We start from the raw sequence: 20,430 nt of genomic DNA, 5'->3' as shown, positions 1-20,430 counted from the left end.
TTCCATCCACCAGGTGCAATCTGTTGCTGAAATGAGTGAGATCAGCTGTCCAATCGACTTGGGGAAGAAAATAAATTTTATCCTAATTGAGTCACAAAATAGACACTTTCCTCTCATCGTGTCATCCTGTCAAACAGGCAGACCATCGGGTGCAATCGCTGTTGACAAAATAGACAGGAGGTGCTACATTAAAATATATTGCCACAGAGAACATGGTCTATCTTCCTGGTCGTAAAGTAAGTGAAAGTCACTCAGAGGGTAAGTAAGCAAATAGAAGGTATAATTGGTATGAATATCCTGATATTCATATCCTAAATCCAGAACAGAAAAGGCAGAGGGTGGAGAGCACATTTTGTTAATTTGTTTTGGTATTATTATTATTATTATTATTTAAAAAAACACCTCAGAAGAATTTGACATGGATTTGCCAACAAAATATGATAGCCTTGTATGAAGGGAGAGTGGTTGAAAATCTCCTTTTCATACAGAACGTCCTACAGTCAATCCCCACCATCTATAGGTACAGCTGGGAGAGACTCCTGTATGACACCCTGAAGAGTAACTGCTAGTTTGTGTAGACAATATTGGACCTAATGGACCAATGGTCTCATTTGGGGTAAGGCAGCTTCTGATGTGACATTTAGCCAGCCATCTCCATGCCATTTTCCTACACCCGACACGAGTGGCTAGCAATGGGCAGCGGGAGGGGAGGAGGAAGAACTGTACATGATAACAGCATCGTGTCATGGATACATATGCCTAAACGACATGGAACAAAGGGAGATGCAGAAAAGGTTCCCTGGACACAGACTGCTGCTGTAAGCTACATGAAAATATTTTGTTGTTGTTTAGTCGTTTAGTCATGTCCAAGTCTTCGTGACCCCATGGACCAGAGCACGCCAGGCACTTCTGTCTTCCACTGCCTCCTGCAGTTTAATCAAACTCATGCTGGTAGATTTGAGAACACTGTCCAACCATCTCGTCCTCTGTCGTCCCCTTCTCCTTGTGTCCTCCATCTTTCCTAACATCAGGGTCTTTTCTAGGGAGTCTTCTCTTCTCATGAGGTGGCCAAAGTACTGGAGCCTCAGCTTCAGGATCTGTCCTTCCAGTGAGCACTCAGGGCTGATTTCCTTAAGAATGGCTAGGTTTGATCTTCTTGCAGTCCATGGGACTCTTGAGAGTCTCCTCCAGCACCATAATTCAAAAGCATCAATTCTTCGGCGATCAGCCTTCTTTATGGTCCAGCTCTCACTTCCATACATCACTACTGGGAAAACCATAGCTTTATCTATACGGACCTAGACAACTACTGTAGATCATTAGATTGTTTTGGTTTTGTATGAGTTCATTCTACTTCACAATACCATGATTCTTAAAAAAAAGGGGGGGTATCAGTGAACCTGGTTTATGTAATCAAAGACCAACCTCCACTCTTTTGGAGGAAATGTGGGTTTCCTGAAACACTCCACTATATCTGATGGGCCTGTGCAAAGATTCAAATATTTTGGTTTTTATCAGTTTGGTATACTATCAGCAGAACACTGTACATTGCAGAAAAAAATCCCATTAAACAGACCAGGATTTATTCTCAAGAAAGTGCACATAGGATTTCAGTCTAAAAGTAATTACAAGGTACCATTTCACTCCACTGGAATTATATTTGAAAATTTGAACAAAAATAAATTTCTCCATGTTATTCAGACAGTTAATTTCTCTTTTACTTAGTGCAGCCCAATTTGTAACTGTGAGAAGCTGGAAGTGAGCTAAAATCTAATCCGTTCATGCATCGTTGGAGCAAGTTCTGGGAAGAACCAATCACGGATATGCTTTTCTCATGACTTCAGAGTCTTCTGACTGTGGGAAATGCAGTTTCAAATAACTAGCATGTGCAGCTGTAGTTAAAAATGCATTAATGAGTTGAGATCACAGAGTAAGCTGTTGCTTGACTTGACCAGGTTATAGCCCCTCACATCTAGTGATGGGCAGTTAAGGAAATTCATTTGTTCAGCTTCTTTCCACTATTCATTCTCTTTCACCATGTGAATCTGACCAGGCAGGATGAACCGGGTAAGAGTTGCAAGTCCTGACTGTGTGTTCAGAAATGTTTTTTTTCCAAGTTCTTTAACTAAGACTTTCAACCTGCGCTTTTTTATGCTGCACGGAAAAGCACATGAATCTGACCTTTGAAGTTTGTAAGTAAACTATTCTTTTAAACTTACCAAACTATGTGGTCTTTGCTGTGCAAAAAGGGTAGAAAGTAGGGGAAGTTGCTGTAAGTGACTTAGAACAGGATATTTAAAAGCTCTAACCATCTATATTCCCACACTTCACTTTGCTACATGTTTTTGTGTTTTTAAAACCTCTGCTGGGTCTCTCTCTCTCTCCTGTCAGAGAGTATTCTGTCCTGTGCTTGGATCTAGGGATTCATCCATGTCCACTTTCATGTATCTTATATACTAATACACACATAAACCTAGAATGATTGCTTTTTGAATGGTAGTTATGACTTCTCTGAAATATACTCAGAGTCGAGAGTGAATTTCATTCTCTTTATTCAGCTCATAGTGGTGAGGAGGAATCAAAGTTTCCCCAAAGTATCTGCTTTATATACATTATTTACACAATGGGCTGCACATGATTGGCTAATTCCGGAATTCTCCTGTAGGCCAATCAGGTTGTGGATTCAATTCCATCTGGAGCTGGATTGGGTGGCTCCTGCAGACCAGTCACACTGCTGTATTGTTCTAGGACCAATCAGACTGCTGCATTTTGGACCCTATTGTTCTAGGACCAATCAGACTGCTACATTTTGGATCCTATTCAACTCAGTACATAACATTCTCAATTATACAGAGTCCAAAAAGTCATCAAATACTCAAAAGACTCATATTGGTAGATATTTTTTGTGTGAAATGCTGCAGCTCTTGGATGTGGCAGACCTTTTTATGGGTCTCTGGGGAAAATACTTCAAGTTTTGTAACAGAACATGAGTCAAAGAGCCTTTGCTCTACTTTAGGAATGAAATTGCTTTGTTTGTCTCTTCCTTCATCACTTTCTTCTTCTCTGAATATGGTATATATATATTAAAAAAAATTCTGGTGGTTGTTTGTGTCACACCCCTCTTCAAACCTGCTTTGCATCCCCCCCCGACTGTTTTTGCCTGACTTGAATATGTCCTTCAGCTCTGATAATACCTTTTGTTTTACATGGAGGACAGAGAGGGAAATGTGAGTGCATGCAGAAAATAACCTACTGCACAAAAGTCAAAATTGCATTTGTTGCTTTGCTCACTTTTGTATCTGCTCCTACCCACCAATGGAAGGTTGTCCATAGGGAAATGGGGTCCATGCATGAGCTGAAAAGGTTTTCCCATCCACGGAAAGCATGACAAGTCAGTTTAGCACAAAGATGCGATGACTGGCAACGTAGACCAGGGATGGCCAGGGGAAAGCAATGATGACAAGAATGCAAACAGCAAACAAAAACTGAACAGCAAACAAAGCTCAAGCAATATGGGTTAGTGGCGTTGTCAGAGGACCGACGTCGAGGGCAAAGTAATAAGCACTCAGAGTCAAAAAGCCCACGGAATAGATCAGTCCAAAAAAGCCCACTGAACAAATAAAGGTCACTGATATAAAAATTCCACATGTTTTTAAAGCTGTTTTTGTAGCTGAGCTAATATATGAATGACAATAATTTAGGATGGTAGTGAACAAGCTTCAGGTCTTTCCCCTTCTTATTTTGCCATGCAGATCACACGAAAATGCTGCACAGCAAATTGGGCTGTTACTGTTTTTCAATTCTCCAGAGCCTTAAAAGCATCTCACAGAGTTGTGATGGAGTTTTACCTGAACCAAATAATAATAAAAAAAGAAATAAAAAAATTGAGGCAAATGTACATGTTTCTTCCTACTCTGTCAAAACATCTGAGGGATTCTGAGAGAAGCAAACAAGTATTTCAAGAAGGCTAGTGAAATTTGTTAGTGGTGATCTGACACTTCTCTACCTTCATGAGTTTGTTGTTGTTGTTGTTGTTAAAGAAAAAGACTGTTGCTGCTGGCTGAGTCTAGAGTTTTTTATGATGACGAATACCTTATTTTCTTTACTTCACAAATTACCCTAAATAATTTTTACCTATTTTTTTATTTAAAAAGAATATAATAAAATTGCAAGAATGCGATCACGCTGTAGTTTGTGTGGCCACCCCAAACCAAGCGTGGTTGCCCATGTTTCGCAACAGCTGTTCGGATTGGGTGGGCTAACCTTCTTAGCCTAACGTATTCTGCTTGGGTTTATTTGTTGTGTTACTTGGTTTGAGATTCTATACGCACACACACGTTGCGTAGAAATAGAAATGAATAAATTAAATATGCTTACAGAGCTTCCATAAATAATTAGCACTGTCAGGAATAAAGTGGAACCATTAAGACAACATATTCTGGCCCTTTGCAGTTTTGCTTTGGTAGAGAAAGGAGTCCAGTTCTTATTAAGTGAGCGTGAGATTATTACAGATAAGGAAAAGCTGCGAATTTGTAATTAAGTTTCCCATAGCAAGGCATATACTGCCTCCTGGTGGCCATTTCTTTAAAACGTGTCTCTCATTTAGCAATATATGCCTAGATGTTAGAAAATACTTCTGAAATTGTGGGTTAGAAGAATACCTTCAGACACTGCAGGTAGAAACTTACTTATTGACTGGCTGTTGCACTTCCCAGATGTTCTGATGCCATTCACTAGCATTTTATTGTGATTTACCCTAATGGCATGCAAAATGCAAAGCTCCTTTTTCATGAATATAATGCATTTGTGTATTTTCTTTTCACTGATATACAGTGGTACCTCTGATTGTGAACAGGATCCGCTCCAGAGGCCTGTTCGCAACATGAAAAGCCCACAACCTGAAGCGCCATATCTGTGCAGGTGTGCAGCGCGATTTAGTGCTTCTGCGCATGTGCAAGCAGCGGAACCCGGAAGTAACCCTTTCCGGTACTTCCGGGTTGCCACGGGACACAACCAGAAAAAACGTAACATGAAGCAAACATAACATGAGGTATGACTGTATGCATTTCTGGAAGCACTTTCCCCTAGTACAGTGGTACCTCAGGTTACATACGCTTCATGTTACATACGCTTCAGGTTACAGACTCTGCTAACCCAGAAATAGTGCTTCAGGTTAAGAACTTTGCTTCCGGATGAGAACAGAAATCGGGCCCCAGCAGCGCAGCAGCAGCAGGAGGCCCCATTAGCTAAAGTGGTGCTTCAGATTAAGAACAGTTTCAGGTTAACTACGGACCTCTGGAACAAATTAAGTACTTAACCTGAGGTACCACTGTATATGCATTTGTTCCAACAACCCTCCCAGGTCTCCTCTATGGGTGGTCCAACTCTCAAAGGTAGCTCTTAACCAGGGGTCAGCAGACTTTTTCAGCAGAGGGCCTGTCCACTGTCCCTCAGACCTTGTGGGGGGCCGGACTATATTTCGGGGGAAAGAAATGAACAAATTCCTATGCCCCACAAATAACCCAGAGATGCATTTTAAATGAAAGGGTACATTCTACTCATGTAAAAACATGCTGATTCTCAGACCGTCTGTGGACTGGGTTTAGAAGGCGACTGGGCGGAATCTGGCCCCCAGGCCTTAGGTTGCCTACCCAAGCTCTTAACCCTTGCCACACAGCGAAAGCTATCACCCGCTAGCTTTCCTTCCTTCTCCCACTCTCCCACCCTGGGAGATCTTTGCTTCCCTGCCTCTCACTCAGGTTCCTGCCACCAACCATCTACCCCCTTTGTGTGTGTGTGCAGTCCTTGGATTCCAATAATGGCCCAGAGCAGAGGACGCCACAGAAAAAGCAAGGAAGAAAGCAAGAGAAGAATTTTTTTAAAAAGAAGAAAAGAAAGAAAACTAACAAGGGCTCCCAATTATCCTTCTGTCAGTTACAGAAACTAAATTATTAAAAACATTCACTCTTTCCAACTTTCTGTTACACAATATTTCCCCCATCTTCTGACAGGAGCGAGCCAGCAGTAAATCACACCGTACGCATTGGTGTTAACTTTTAATTAGCAACAACAGGATCTGCACATCCTGGTCAGAGTGTCAGGCCTAATGAGGACAGGAACTCACCCTCAGTAGCTCAGTTGCTGAGACTGAAGGTCTCTGCTTCCCCACAGCCATCTATGTCTCTTCCTTTCCAGGGTCCCATCCACCGCCCCGCCCCCCCACCAAGAAGCAATCAGAGACTATTCTAAGAAAGATATGCTAATATGCCTAGAATAAAAATGTAAAGTATATGTATGAACTGGAAAATAAAAGAGATAAAAGAAGTACAAATAATGATACATTCGGAGAATGCAAGAATAAATGTGGAGATAGAGATTTAAAGAAGTCGAATTGTGGTGGAGGGAAGCTGCGGGTGGGTGGGGGGAATACTATACAATGGTACCTCGGGTTACAGACGCTTCAGGTTACAGGTGCTTCAGGTTACAGACTCTGCTAACCCAGAAATAGTACCTCGGGTTAAGAGCTTTGCTTCAGGATGAGAACAGAAATGGTGCGGCGGCAGCATGGCGGCAGTGGGAGGCCCGATTAGCTAAACTGGTGCTTCAGGTTAAGAACAGTTTCAGGTTAAGAACAGACCTCCAGAACGAATTAAGTTCTTAACCTGAGGTACCACTGTACAATAAGTATGTTTGTTTTCAATGTTTTTGAACTGTGTTTTTTTTCCCAGTTGCATTTTTTCTTTCCTTTTGGTGCTCTGCTTCTGCTGTATTTTTTAAATAATAATAATAATAATAATAATAATAATAATAATAGAAGACTGTTTCTGCAGACTGACTTTGCTCCTCCTGTTTCATGTCTCTTCTGGTTCTGGGAAACCAGAGGAAGGGAGGAAAGGAGGGGGGGCTTGCTTTAGCACATGGGTAGGCAAACTAAAGCCCGGGGGCCGGATCTGGCCCAATCGCCTTCTAAATCCAGCCCACGGATGGTCCAGGAATCAGTGTGTTTTTACATTAGTAGAATGTGTCCTTTTATTTAAAATGCACCTCTGGGCTATTTGTGGGGCACAGGAATTCATTCTTTTTTCTCCCCCCCCCCAAAAAAAAATATAGTCTGCCCCCCCCACAAGGTCTGAGGGACAGTGAACCGGCCCCCTGCTGAAAAAGTTTGCTGACCCCTGTAGCAGGAATGGGACACACCCATATCTTTCACCAGCCCTACTCATTTCTGCCTCTTGGCCTCTCTCCTCCCACCCTCCTGCTTCAGCTTCTCCCTCTGTTTCTGGACTTGTCTCTGCCACAGACTCTCCCAGCTCACTAAACCCCTTCCACTTCTGCCACCTCCTCTTCCCAGTCTTCTCCCTTTCCCCTTTCTGAGCACTCATTGTTGTTCCTCCACCACTCCCTGGGCTCTGAGCCTTCTTTCCTTGGTGGTTTCCCCGCTGGTTCCTCCCACCGTTCCTCTGCATCCAAGCAGCCCATGACATCTTCAGATCCAAATCTTTAAATACTTATCAACATGTTAATTTCTGCTGAACCAGGAAGCTGTGGTTGAAGTGGAAGGGCCATGGCTCAGTGGTAGAGCTTTGCATGCAGAAGGTTCCAAGTTCTATCACTGACATCTCCAGGTAGGGCAGAGACACAGAGAGCCACTGCCTGTTGGTGAAGACCAGGGTTTCCCAAACTTGGGTCCCCAGCAGTTTTTGGACTACAAATCTCATCATCCCTAGCTAGCATGACCAGTGGTCCAGGCTGATGGGAATTGTAGTCCAAAAAATGCTGGAGACCCAAGTTTGGGAAACCCTGGGGTAGACAATGCTGAGATAGATGGACCAATAGTCTGAGTGGCAGCTTCCTCCCGCCCACTACAGATGAGGATTATAAATCAGCATCAAACTGAGGTATGCAATCCTGATTTGTAGGAGCATTCAAACCACAGTTTCCCAGTTTTGAGACCATGGGAAACTGTGGTTTAGAAAACGTGGAAGAGATACGTGTGAGAAGATGAAACGGGGGCTGGGAGAGAGAGTAGAAAGGGAGAGTGCTCAAACTCAGCAAAGAATCTTATATCTGAATCTGGCCAGTGTGTCACTGAGGGAAAATTCAAGTGTGTGACAGCTTCTGGGCTGCTGATTCTACTGAACAATACTGAAAATAGGCAACTCTGACACAGATTTGACTGAATTTGGCTTCAGCCAACAGATTTTTCTGTTCAGGTAATTTGGTTCAACTCTGAAAAGAGGAAATTGATGAAATCCTTCCTGCAGGTTTCACATCTGCAGAGTAATGAAATTTACTGTAGAACTAACTTTTAAAAATAGGTCAGATAAGCTTGTTTTTAAACATGCCTGTAATATTTCATATTTCCATTGTCAGCTCTTGTTACCCACCCACCACCACCTTTGCAATGGGTGGTTTTAAAATTGCCTAAGGAAAATGTTTGGAAACACTGTTTTGCAAAGAGGCCACATTCTAAGCATTCGAACACAATGTTTTTGCTTCTGGTACACTAATTCTTGACAATTCTATACAGACCAAATATTATTTGCTCTTTTGCCTTTCCCCATTATTTTCTGCCAGCTATCAAAGAATAAACAGAGGATGTTGGCCGAAAGAGATAAATGCTATATAAGAATGGGATGTTTCATTTCTCCCCTTTGTCTTCCTCCACAAAAACAAGAACAAGCAAGATTCAGGAAAGAACAAAGCAACAGACACACAGAGAACACCACCTCATAACACTTTTGTGATGTTAAGTCCATTGTTAGCTTCAGTGCAAACCAACAGCCAGACCCTGCAACATATGCCAAGGCCTTATCTTTCTGTTCAGCTCATCCCGGCCGTTCGATAAAGTCTGCACTACAGGAAAGCACAGTGAGAATAATGGGAATGTGCTCTTACTCAATAGGCTTTGTGAATCCCTTTGCTCTGGAGATAATGGACATTGTACTACAGAAGCCTTTCTTGGTCCTCAGAGGGGTGGTGTGAGGCCTGCTGTGCTGCATGGGATCACATTTTTGTAAGTCTGTGGAAAGAAGCAAGGGTTCAGGTTTTACATAGGGGTCCAAAGATACAAGAGACACCCAGGGTGAAGGATGAAAGAAAGAGATACTCTCTGTGAATAAACCTATGAATCTGTACCTGGCTGTGTGTGTAACAGAGGCTTTGCCCTAAGAGTATCAGATTGAATTCTTTCCAGGAAAGGATGGGTATGTGTAATGCCAATTCCTCTGGAGAAGAGACTTCTGAATAAGAGGTTGCTAATATGAAGAAAGTTACTGTGTACAGATGGAAAGATTTATGGTTCCCTCCACTTTGATGTGTGTTTATTCATAAATCTACTGCAACCTATTTCGGCACTCGTCTGCATTAAAAACAAAGAAACAAACACCAGATGAAAATTTGCATTCAAATACATATTTCTAAATGTATTTTCTCTGAAAACACACAATTCTTAAAAGTATTTTATCTCCAAAGACACATTTTAACTGCATTTCTATATTTACAAGTGGGCAGACAGAGAAACAGACAGATAATAATGAAAGCATCAAATAGCACATTAGACAAGTTTGTTCTAGATCCTGCTAGGAAGTATTTGTGGCAAAATTCTGGTTCCATTAATACAAAAACATTCGTTTGTGACTTGTTTCCATTATGGGATATCAAGTAGTGTATGTGGCATCATGGCCACATGATGAAGAAAAAAAGGAAATAAAAATGACTTTTTTAAAAAATCTATCATTTCCCCCTTCCTCCTCCCTGCCCCACTCATTTTTTAACTACTTAAAAACTTCAGATGAAGCACTGAAAGAAAGAAAAAGAGATACAAAGGGAGGAATGTTCCAAAAGTGCACAGCTTCATTTATCAGCCTTTATTAAAAGTAATAGAAGTGCTGAATCCAATCTAGTGTTACTTTGGGAAACATAAATCACGTCTGTCAAGATCAAGTACATCTTTGCAAACACTGCTGCCCGAGGATTAAAATTTAATTTTAAGAAAATGTTTCTAATGAGAGCAGCTCTTTCTTGGATAGTGAGGAAGGTAATTTGCAAGTGTGCCATATACTGTACTGAAGAAGTCAGTAATTGTGTTTGAGAGTGTTTGGCCAAGCACAAAAGAAATTAAAGAAATTGGTGGGGTTACTGAGCTCAGGCATCAGTAACCTTATTGACCTTGCAAAGTATAACGGTCAGGTTTCATGGAGGGTAAGTGAATATGTTCTTCTTCCACTGTGAGAGACAGCATGCCTCTGAATACTAGCTATTGGGAATCACAACTGGGGAGAATGTCATGGTATTTATGTCTCGCCTGGGGACTCCCCATAGGCATTTAGTTTTCCACTGTGACAACAAGACGCTGGCTGATCCAGCAGGGATTTTCTTAGGTACTCTTTAGTACAGAAGTTGTTTTGGGTGATGGTTGTTCACCCTTCTGGCCCTAAGGTTCTTGGACATGCCAAGGCTTCAGTTCTGGCTAAACCGCAGATGCAAATGCAAATAATAATAATAATAATAATAATAATAATAATAATAATAATAATTTATACCCCGCCCATCTGGCTGGGCTTCCCCAGCCACTCTGGGTGGCTCTCAACAGAATATTAAAACATGATAAAACATCAAACATTAAAAACTGAAGGGCTGCCTTCAGATGTCTTCTGAACATCAGATAGTTGTTTATTTGTTTGACATCTGATAGGAGGGCATTCCACAGGGCAGGCAGCACTACTGAGAAGGCCCTCTGCCTGGTTCCCTGTAACTTCACTTCTCGAATTGAGGGAACTGCCAGAAGGCCTTCGGAGCTGGACCTCAGCGTCCGGGCAGAATGATGGGGGTGGAGATGCTCCTTCAGGTATACTGAGCCTAGGTCATTTAGGGCTTTAAAGGTCAGTACCGAAACTTTGAATTGTGCTCAGAAACGTACTGCGAGCCAATGTAGGTCTTTCAAGACCAGTGTTATATGATCCCGGCGGCCACTCCCTGTCACCAGTCTCGCTGCAGCATTCTGGACTAGCTGTAGTTTCTGGGTCACCTTCAAAGGTAGCCCCACATAGAGCACATTGCAGTAGTCCTATGGCACTCTGCACTTCCCCTTTAACACATCCCGTTTTCCCTTTCTTTGCCTTCAGTCTTTTGTCTTTCTTATCCCTTACTTTATGCGGCTGCTTGTTTCAAGCAATGAGATGAGAACAGAAATCTGATGAGAACAGAAATCATGCTCCGGCGGTGCGGCAGCAGCAGGAGGCCCCATTAGCTAAAGTGGTGCTTCAGATTAAGAACAGTTTCAGGTTAAGTACGGACCTCCAGAACGAATTAAGTACTTAACCCGAGGTACCACTGTATATGTTCCATTACAGGGATATGTGTGGCGCTGTGGTCTAAATAACAGAGCCTAGGACTTGCCAAATGGAAGGTTGGCAGTTTGAATCCCGATGACGGGGTGAGCTCCTATTTCTCGGTCCCTGCTCCTGCCCACCTAGCAGTTCAAAAGCACATCAAGTGCAAGTAGATAAATAGGTACCGGTCCGGCGGGAAGCTAAACAGCGTTTCTGTGAGCTGCTCTGGTTCGCCAAAAGCGGTTTAGTCATGCTGGCCACATGACCTGGAAGCTGTCTGCAGACAAATGCCAGCTCCCTCGGCCTATAGAGCAAGATGAGCGCGCAACTCCAGAGTCGTCCATGACTGGACTTAATTGGTATGGGGTACCTTTACCTTTTTATATGTTACATTAAACAAACAAAACCTTGGGGATAGATTATTCTTGTCACTGTTAATAATGATTTCTAAAACTGATTTCTTTTTTTCTGAGCGCTGTACAAGATAGGAAAAAGCAGGCAGTCCCCGCCTGTAGGCTTATGGATGAAACACAAAAGGGGAGGAGGGAGAAGAGGGAAGAGAAAAGGTGTTACGATAATGTCCAGCTGGAATGCAATCAGCTCAGGGAAGGGAAGAGCCAAATGACAGCTGAGCCAATGGAATGGGCCCCAATGTTCCATATTCTGATAGTGTAGTGAAATTCTGTCATGGGGGTGGGGGTGGGAGCCTGTTTGAAATAGGCCTGCACAGCATGCAGGCAAACATAACTCACCAACCCATATAGGCCGTATTCACACCGTACATTTAAAGCACTGTTGTATCACATTAAACAGTCATGGCTTCCTCTGAAGAATTCTGGGAGCTGTGGTTTGTTATGGGTGCTGAATGGGGTCTCCTAAGAACTCTCAGCATGGTTAACAAACTTCAGCTCCCAGAATTCCCTGGGCAAAGCCATGCTTGCCGAAAGTGTTATCATAGTGCTTTCAATGTTTGGTGTGAATGTGGCTATAGTGATGCACAATGGGTATTATAAACTTCCTGGAGTTTTGTTTGTTGGTTTTCGTATCTGTCTGGAACCGTAAAAATGGGGGAGCAGGACGCTGTAGAATCTCCAGATGACTTCATAGGGCTCAAATTATGCAGGCTTTTTTTTTTAAGAATAAAATAATTTGGAAAAGTGCAAAATATATTTCACGTCTTCATAGCCACAAGATGGAGCTCCTGTCCTTTAAAATGTTGCACTTCAACAGACTAAATTAGCTAAAAGTTGCCTACATAAATGCATTTACTCACCAGTTTGATTGGAAAGCGCTCTCTCCCTCCCCACCCCCTTAAATTAATACCACTACTTGAAGTCATTAAATGACGGAAAGAAGAAGAAGATGACACTGGATTTTAAATATCTGATTAAATTAAAAAGAAACAAAGTAACGGCCACTTTTGTAGCTAGTGGAATGACAGCTTTATTGTAAATTAGGGAATGTTGTAAATAATTAACCTAATAAAAATAAACTTTGGTGACTGGGTGTATTAATCAAGGGCTTGCCTCTAATATCATTAACACTCTTGATAGTTTCAAAAGAGCTTCATCCAAAGGCCAATTAAATCAATTAAACTTTGTTTTGTTTCAATGGGTTATGTCCCGGTCAGTATTCAGAATAAAGTCCATGGGGAGCTGTTTTAAGATGATTGCCCTGGATCAACAAATATGCGGTGTAATACTATAAAAATCAAATCTCACAGTGTATATGTTTTTGTTTAGGATTTGAGCATGTGTAGCAAAATCCAGCCTTTGGCTACCCGGTGCCAACAGGGAAAGGCTATAGCTTACTTGTAGAGCACCTGTTTTACATGCCAAAGGTTGTAGGTCCAAAATCTGGTATCTCCGGTTAGAGTTGGGAGTGACCCTCTTCTGAAACCTAGAGAGTGATTTTAATAAGTGCAGAAAATACAAAGTTAGATGAATTAATGGTCTGGCTCAGGATAAGTCAGCTTAAAGGTAAAGGTACCCCTGACCGTTAGGTCCAGTCATGGACGACTCTGGGGTTGAGCGCTCATCTTGCTCTATAGGCCGAGGGAGCCGGCGTTTGTCCGCAAACAGCTTCCTGGTCATGTGGCCAGCATGAATAAGCTGCTTCTGGCGAACCAGAGCAGCGAACTGAAATGCCGTTTACCTTCCCACTGAAGTGGTACCTATTTATCTACTTGCACTTGACGTGCTTATGAACTGCTAAGTGGGCAGGAGCTGGGACCAAGCAATGGGAGCTCACCCCATGCCGAGGATTTGACCCGCCGACCTTCTGATCAGCAAGCCCTAGGCTCTGTGGTTTAGACCACAGCTTACTATGTTCCTAATTGGATGGTGCCTCTCTCATTTCCCTGCAGTTCCCATCCCAGGGGAGAGGCCATGATGGGGAAAATTTGCCTATAGCTGCTGGCATTCATGACCGATGAAACAGTGTACAACCCAGTACTAAAGCTGTCACTGGATATTATCTGAAGTTATAAACAGGGCTGTTTCTGTAAATAGGATCAAAGAATTGTAGAGTTGGAAAGAACCACGAGCGTCATTTTGTTCAACCCCCTGCAATGCAGGAATCTTTTGACCAACGTGAGACTCAAACCCACGTCCCCGAGAGTCTCATGCTCTACCGACTGAGCTATCCAGGAATGTATGTAAAACACCTAAAATGTTCGAGGAAACACTTGAGCACTTGAAATGTTGCCAAGGCTAGCAACATTTCTCCGAGACATTTGACACATTCTTCAAATTGCAACCAAGTTTCACCTTAAGTAACATTCCAGGGTGATTTCGCTTTGCGAAATCACGGTGGACTTCCAAGAGGAGTGAAAAGGATCTGAGTAAGGCTGGCAAAAATTCCTCACAGCCATTTGCATGTCCCCACTGAATACCACTGATATTATTGCTATTCTGCAAGGAAATTCACTGGGGGGGGGGGGCAGAATCCTTGTTTTCATTAACAACTGCAATTTTACTACTGTGCATCAGGTGGAGTTATCCTCTCATTTATTCCTCAGGAAACATAACTAGGTTGATGGAAAACGCAGAATTATTTTACCAACATTGGTATTTCAATCATATAAAATGTGGGGCATTTGACTCTCTCTGCATGCAGATCATCATCTTCCATTCCAGCTGTGCAGTGCATTCTGAAGCCCATTAATTGCCTTTAAATTAGTTGGAGGGGGGGTTAGTTGAGTCTGCATTTTAATGTGAAGCTACATAATTTGCCATCTTTGAACAAATACACGAATCAAATACACAAATCGCAAATGCATCCAAATTCACACTTCTCCGGAATTTGGGAGGTGGTTTTCTTATCAAAAATGCACCTAAGAGGAGAAAGTCTGCCCTCCCCCCCCCCCCAGTGTGCACATACTTTTGAAAATAGTGTACAAAATGCATCACACTCTGGGAAATTTCTTGCATGAATTTTCAAGATTTTTATCGTTAAAATGCAAACGGATTCAGAAGTGGAAAGAAGTGATTTAATGCTGTGGACAAATGAGAAACAGATCCCTACCAAACAGTGACATTATTAATGCTACACCAATGATCTTCCTTCCTTCCTTCTTATTTGCTATAATTATATCTCACCTTTCCTCCAAGGGATACAAGAAAGCATACGTGTTCTTCCCTCTCCTCGATTTTATCCTCGCAGCACCCTTTGAAGTATGTGAAGTATAGAGAGAGTGATGGATCCATTGACATTCTGTGACATCCATATTGGAGTCAGTGAGAATTTGAACCTGTGTCTCATCAACGCTTGCAAGTCATCATTTGATGCGGCAGTTATCAGGCATCCCTTACACTCTTGGTCCCTGGATTGTTACGTTATTCAGGAGAGTGGGTGGCGCTGTGGTCTAAACTACTGAGCCTCTTGGGCTTGCTGATCGGAAGGTCAGCGATTCGAATCCCCATGATGGGGTGAGCTCCTGTTGCTCTGTCCCAGCTCCTGCCAACCTAGCAGTTCGAAAGCATACCAGTGCAAGCAGATAAATAGGTATCACTGTGGCGGGAAAGTAAACAGCGTTTCCGAGCTCTCTGGTTTCCGTCATGGTGTTCTGTTGTGCCAGAAGCAGTTTAGGCATGCTGGCCACATGACTTGGAAAGCTGTCTGTGGTCAAACACTGGCTCCCTTGACCTGAAAGTGAGATGAGTGTAAGGCGACCCCATAGTCGCCTTTGACTGGACTTAACCATCCAGGGGTCCTATACCTTTTACCTTTTTACCATATATATGTTTAGAAGAAGAAGAAGGGGAAGAAGAACCAATTCACTGTTCTCTCACCCATCTGCCATCAGAATAATTGGCCATGGCATTGCATCATCTTCAGATGAGATCCTTTTAGTACACACATCTGGAAAGTTAATGCAGAAAAGGGTCAGTAACCCATTTAAATGACTCCACAGCACACTCAATGGTGCTCTTAGATGAATGGAATTCAATTAACCCGGCTGCTGAAGTTAACTGCGGAAGGCAATTTCTCATATGGCAGAGTTCCACACACCACACGGTTAAGTGAGGTTTTTCTTCCCCCCACAATATCAAATAACTTTCCATTGAGGGAATGCCCTGCCGATGTTTTCCGAAACCTCTAATTAAAATATTTAGCTAATTATTTCCTGGTATGAAAGTAGGCGGCAAGTCACCGAAAACATGGAACGGAAAACAAGCCCAGGAAGAAAAGAAAAGGAGGAGGGGGGGGGAATGAAACTCAACAATGCAGAAAAGGGTAGTTAAGGCTCACTGCAAAGATGCCTGAAAGAAAATCAGGTTGTAATTTAAAATAACATCTCATTAGCTTGTTTAATTACTCTCTGCCAGTGGTAATTGATTTTAAGGCTGAAAACAGAAACACACAGTACTTAGGAAAAAAAGTAATTTTTACCTCTGGTAAATTGGAGACAAGATAAAGGTTCCAACAAAGATGAAATATGCAGTTCCAATTAGATTTCATTAAAAAGTAGCAGTGTTTGTTCATCGCTAATATGAGAGCAGTGTTTGAAAACTTTTGGTATTGAACCTTTATTATGTTGATCTTTATTGATCTTTCTTTTCCCCCATGAGCATCCCAATTTTTACACACACTAGGCTCAGTCCTATAAAGTGTTTGGGGAAAGGGCCACAGGGAAATCACAGTCTCAGCCTCAATCCCTCAGTGGTAAAAATCTCTGCCTGAGATCTGGGCATGTCAGAGATTAAATATCCCTTTGCCTGATGCAAATGACCATAGAGTCATATAATTGTGGTTGACCTGAGGGTCACCTAGTCCAACCCCCTGCAGTGCAGGAATCTCAGATAAAGCAGGGATGCTTGAAGATTTCAGGCTTTGCAACTGCTAGATATGAACAGTCCTGGGCTGCATCTACACAGCTATGAAAAACGATCTGAAAATGCTCTGGGGGAAAAACATTTTAAAGCTCACAATGGAAAATTTCATAGAGTTCTGATTTCAGCTCTACAGCACCACCTGGTGTCACAGTGTTATATCTCATTTAAAATATTATATTTTTTACTAATGTAGCTGAGTCCCGAATCTGCACCTCCTGGACTGTGGGTTGCAGTTGAGAATGTAGGTCACAGCTTGCATTTAAAACATTTAAAACATTATTATACAACAGTCACAGATTTCCCCCAAAGAATCCTGGGTATTGTAGTCAAATAAGGGTGCTAAAAGTGATTGGGAGATCCTCACTCCCCCAATACAAGCTACAATTAACAGAGTTCTCTGTGAAAAGCAATTGATTGTTTAACCACTTTGGGAACTGTAGCTCTGTCAAGTCAATAGGGAGCTCCTAAAAACTCTCAAAATGCTTAATGAACTACGGCTCCCAGAATCCTTTGGGGGAAGCTGCAACTGCTTAAACTGGCATCATATTGCTTTAAAGTTTAAATGTATAGTTCAAATGCATCCTTGGTTACCAACCAGCTTCAACACTTCCTGAATGTTCTGACACATGCCTTGGCTCAAAAATGTATCAAAACGAACCTAAAAAGGCACATTTCCAGATAAAAGCCTTTAGAAAGGCTTGGGTCTGAGAGAAAACAGTTAAAGATACATATTTAAACATGGGTCTAAATTTGAATTTCCATATGGATTTAAAAATAAAATGCAATTGCAGCTCAGTGCAGGAATGGGACAGAAGAGGCGTATACAAAGTGACAGAACCCAGAAGGAAGCTGATTCAACCGTCTCTAGAAAGAACACAATATAAAATATTGCTTTGCTGGTGCCTCCTTCCTCCACTTCTGTTTCTCACGTGGCCTCAAGCATTCCAGAGTAGCCTGTCATTCACTTCTGTTCGCTGTGGGGGAATGCTGTCGGATAATGAAGAAAGCAAACCGCACAGAAAGAACCCTTTCATGTAAAGTGGGAGGCCAAAAAAGGCCATTTTCTTTCACTCCCTCCCCTTCCCCCAGTGCAAATACGGGCTTTTTGAAATTCTCCCTCTTCATTTAACACAAGGAAATAGATGTGCTGTCCTCTGTCCCTTCTGTCACATTGATAGCAGCGCTACGATTCATTTCTGCTCGTGTTCTGACAAAGTGACAAAGGCACGAGCGTTTAGAGTTAAAGCCGTCACCAGTTATGTCGCTCACCTCCGTGACTCGGCTGCTTGGAACCCCTTTAGAAGTTCTGTACAAGAAGCTGATTCTGATGTGCACGACGGCTTTAAACTTCAGAACTTTGACTTTTCTCAAAAGAGGAGGGGATCTGGGTCCCTTTGCCACTACATGTGCAGAGTAAGGAGATTTAACAGCAACAAGGGAAGATAAATTCTTCGAAGGGATATGAGCAGGTAAGTGGAAGGTGCCTGCCCCTGAAGTCTCAGTGCCCCCTTCCTTACAGTAGGCTGAAGTTACTGGTAACCTCTACTGGTAGTAGTTTGTATCTGAGTAACAGGTGCTTGAAACTGCAGGAGCAGTGGGTGCTGTGGTGCTCAAATGCAGCTTGTCAGCTTCCCATAGGCATCTGGGAAGCCGCTGTGAGAACAAGATGCAGGAGAAGATGGAACCCCAGTCTGCATATCCTCCAACATTTCTCCAATGAAAATAGGGACTTCCTAATATTATTATTAGGGATGCGAGTGGCGCTGTGGGTTAAACCACAGAGCCTAGGACTTGCCGATCAGAAGGTCGCCGGTTCGAATCTCTGCGATGGGGCGAGCTCCCATTGCTCAGTCCCTGCTCCTCCCAACCTAGCAGTTTGAAAGCATGCCAAAGTGCAAGTAGATAAATAGGTACCGCTCCGGTGGGAAGGTAAACGGTGTTTCCGTGTGCTGCTCTGGTTCGCCAGAAGCGGCTTAGTCATGCTGGCCACATGACCCGGAAGCTGTACTCCGGCTCCCTCGGCCAATAAAGCGAGATGAGTGCTGCAACCCCAGAGTCGGACACAACTGGACCTAACGGTCAGGGGTCCCTTTACCTTTATTATTATTATTATTATTATTATTATTATTATTATTATTATTACTCCACCCATCTGACAGGGTTGTCCCAGCCACTATAGGTGGCTTCAAACATATATAAAAACATAATTAAGCACTGGAAAACGTCTCTATACAGTGGTACCTCGGGTTAAGAACTTAATTCATTCTGGAGGTCTGTTCTTAACCTGAGGTACCACTTTAGCTAATGGGGCCTCCTGCTGCCACCGTGCCGTCGGAACACGATTCCTGTTCTCATCCTGAAGCAAAGTGTTTAACCTGAGGTACTATTTCTGGGTTAGCGGAGTCTGTAACCTTAAGCGTCTGTAACACAGCTGTCAACTTTCAGATTTGAAAATAAGGGATCAGCAGCCTCAAAAATAAGGGAACAGCAGCCTCACCTGTCCCAGGGACAGTCTACGGGATATCTAACAATCCGGGATAGCAGCGGGAAGCAGCGGGAAACGGCGCTGGAATAAGGGAATTTCCCGCCAAAAAAAGGGAAGGTTGACAGCTATGGTCTGCAACCTGAAGCGTCTGTAACCCGAGGTGCCACTGTAGAGGGCTGCCTTTAGTTGTCTTCTAAACGGTGTATAGTTACTTATCTCCTTTTCTCTGTCCCATAACTCCATACCCTCCAATGGAATTAGGGACGTCTATCTTGCCAAAGGCAAGGTGGTTCTTTTAAAATGAGGTTCAGAAGCAATACAAAATACCCAAGTGAGTGAGAAGATTCAAGATTTTATTCTAAAATAGCAAGCAATGTATACATACCAAGCAAGCACTTCAATCTGCCACTTGGAAGCCCTCAAGAAGCGGTGAAGTGACTCCCCCAGGTAGTCTCAGTTTCCACGGCCCTGCGGCCGATCAGTCCATGCATGAGCTTCAGAGAAACTCTGCCCATATCGTCCAATGTTTTAGATAGCCTGTGTGGCTTTCAAGACTGACTACATGCAGATCATCCATTAGCCAACACCTCCCAATGCTCACTTTCTCAAAACAATGTCCAACATCAAAGATGGTGCCCAGCGCTATCCTCCCAAACTGATTAAGGCAGCTGTGGGTGGGTGGAGCTGTGAGTGGGTTTCACTACCTCCCAATGTTCTCAAACATCTAACACTGTTCTCACACCATCAAAAAACTTAACAAGAGCAAGGGGAGGGGAAGGAACAGAGGCAGGAAGGGCTCTGTGTTAGATCACTAATTCCTCGATACATTTTGTCTTACAGATGCATTTCCCATACAATGTCCTACCATACATTCCAGCATTTATCTGATGAAAACAGGGAAGTCCTTAAAAAAGCAGGACATTCTGGGTTCAAGTCAGAAACCAGGACAGCTTCTGTAAATCTGGGACTTTCCCTGGAAAATAGGGACACTTGGAGGGTCTGGATGTAGCAGGCTCTTACTTTCTTATCTACTGCTGGTGTTTTTTTAAAAAATATAGGTCTGTTTTCAGGGGGTTGGAAAAGCACCAACTATCCATTACTGATTGAATCGTAGAATTGTAGAGTCAGAAGGGACCCTGAGGGTCATCGGGTCCAATCCCCTGTAATGCAGGGATCCCAACACGCAGTCCCCCATCCAATATGAAACTATACTGGACCCTGCTTAGCTTTGCAAATGTGCTAGCAGTTTTATTGCTGCTCCACTAGGATATATTGC

General features: G+C 42.8%; 1 protein-coding gene across 1 annotated transcript in view; it reads left to right on the top strand.

Moving 5' to 3' along the window:
• Positions 1-19,653, top strand: part of LOC310767163 (uncharacterized protein) — a 491,354-nt gene extending 471,701 nt beyond the window's left edge. Inside the window, exon 2 of the mRNA XM_083624121.1 lies at positions 19,522-19,653. The gene's annotated coding sequence lies outside the window, so the exon portion shown is untranslated. The remainder of the gene's footprint in view (positions 1-19,521) is intronic.
• The last annotated feature ends 777 nt before the right edge of the window (positions 19,654-20,430 follow it).

This window comes from Podarcis filfolensis, assembly GCF_964270895.1.
Source record: "Podarcis filfolensis genome assembly, chromosome: 7".
In the NCBI taxonomy this organism is placed as follows: domain Eukaryota; kingdom Metazoa; phylum Chordata; class Lepidosauria; order Squamata; family Lacertidae; genus Podarcis; species Podarcis filfolensis.
Note: the sequence above shows the minus strand (reverse complement) of the source record. Positions and strands in the feature narration are given on the sequence as shown.